Here is a 2,010-nt window from a genome sequence, read left to right as displayed (position 1 = left end):
AAACACTAATTAGGATCTGAAGAAGCACTTGATAATTACAGACATTTTATTTTAGCTTATTAAACCATTTTATATTAAACAATTGTCTCCATGTGGTCAGCAGCTGAGTTCTTGTCAAACAGGTGGGGGCCCTCCATGTAAATCTCTGTCTAAGATTGGCGACATAGTAGAGGAGATACCTGGAACGGCCAATCCATCTATTTGTGGCATTCCAGATGCCCCAGACCCTGCACTTCTCAAACTGAAGGAGTTACAAAGATGGTAAGAATAAAATTATGCATGTAATAATGTATGCATGTAATGTGCTTTTTTAATAAATTGATAGTATTTCAATCACCACATCAAATTGAATAAACATGTTTGCACTGTTTAACATTTTCTGCGTGTGAATGTAGTGTGGATAACTCTGGAGCCGGTACATCAGATGCATCTTCTCCTGCATCATCTCAGGACATCTCCCTGTGTCCTCCAGATGAGCCTTCTGCCTCACAAGACACTGGATTTGCACAGGGCACAGCCACTGAGGATGACATTGAGTCCCTTAAAAGAAAAAAGCTCAAATTGCAAATTAAGTTGCTGGAAATTTAAAATGAATATTACGCACTAAAACTGAAAAGAATAAAGAATACTCAATGATTGTACATATGCTTTGTGTAATAAAATTGTGTAAGGAAAAATTAGTTTGTTGTTACTTATTGTCGACAAGTTTGCTTACACAAAATGTGAGTTAGCAAAGCAGTCCCTTAGTGATGCTCTCCCTGAAATGCTTTGTAATGTGTGTTCGGTGGTTTTGTCATCATTCTCATCATAATCATGATCACTGTCATCATCACCATGATCGTCATTTTCATCGTCATCATCACCATCAAGCAATGGGAGGTTACGAGCTTTGCAAATATTGTGCAAAATGCCACAAGCCATAATAATGCGACAAGCACGCTCAGGTGAATGTCGAATCTCTCCATGAAGGACATGGAATCTTCTTTTCAGCTGTCCAATTCCTCTCTCCACCAAGGCCTCTTGTTACTTTGTGTGCTCTTCATGACGCAAAAACAATAAAAAAGAACATAGGTCAGATAAGTCAAGAATGCACTCATTGAACAAAATTGGTATCTTGTCTACAGTTCAGTCCAGTACAGTACCTGTTTTAATTGAGCTGCTGTTCTCCTTGAGGTCTTCTGTAAGGGGTGGGAAGCCAGTGTTTTAAAGGGTAACCCGAGTCTCCCAGCAGATGACATCCAGGGTGAACATAATTTTGTTCGAATAACCCAGTGAGGCCACTCTGGGAAAGAACCTGTGTGTTCTTAAGTCATGTGTTGACCCTGGCCATTTTGGCACAAGATCAAGGATCTTGTAATTGGCATCAAATACGACTTGAACATTGATGCTGTGGAATCCTTTTTGATTGATGTATGTCTCCTCATTTACAGTTGGAGCAATGATGCGTACATGGGTGCCATCAATTAGCCTGACTTCGTCATACTCATATCGAAATCCTCATAAAATCTGCTTGCTCTTGCCGTATAGTTTGAAGGTCAGTTGGGAAGTCAATGAACTGCCTTACTATGTCTGGTGTGGTTAGTGCAGCAACAGTGGTATTTAAGACCCTGCTAACTGTGGACTGTGATGGCCCTAAGTCATCACTGGTGCATTGCTGCATTTTTCCAGTCACCAAGAAACGCAGAGTCATTATAACTTTCATTTCTGCAGTTAAAGCATTGTTTCTTACAGTGGGAGAAGTTATTGAATTTCTGACTAGGTCAGTAACAAAAAGAATACACTGACGATCAAGCCTGTATCGTTTGATCAACTCTCTGTCATTATATAATTCCAACACATTCTTACGTTGTTGGAAACTGCGCGGCCTCCTCCTCTCTACTGCCATCTTGTTACTCCTAATTGGTTAGGAGACCTCTCCAGCTCTCTTAAATAATTTAGGAGCTGAGACCTAGTCTTAACACTTAGGAACCTTTATGAATCACACTTATTCTCAGAGGTGGAAAGTAACGA

General features: G+C 40.0%; 1 pseudogene; it reads right to left on the bottom strand.

The window, feature by feature from the left end:
- Positions 1–231: 231 nt before the first annotated feature.
- LOC122136151 lies at positions 232–1,710 on the bottom strand (annotated as a pseudogene).
- Between the last annotated feature and the right edge of the window lie 300 nt (positions 1,711–2,010).

This window comes from Cyprinus carpio, chromosome A3, assembly GCF_018340385.1.
Source record: "Cyprinus carpio isolate SPL01 chromosome A3, ASM1834038v1, whole genome shotgun sequence".
Classification (NCBI taxonomy): domain Eukaryota; kingdom Metazoa; phylum Chordata; class Actinopteri; order Cypriniformes; family Cyprinidae; genus Cyprinus; species Cyprinus carpio.
Note: the sequence above shows the minus strand (reverse complement) of the source record. Positions and strands in the feature narration are given on the sequence as shown.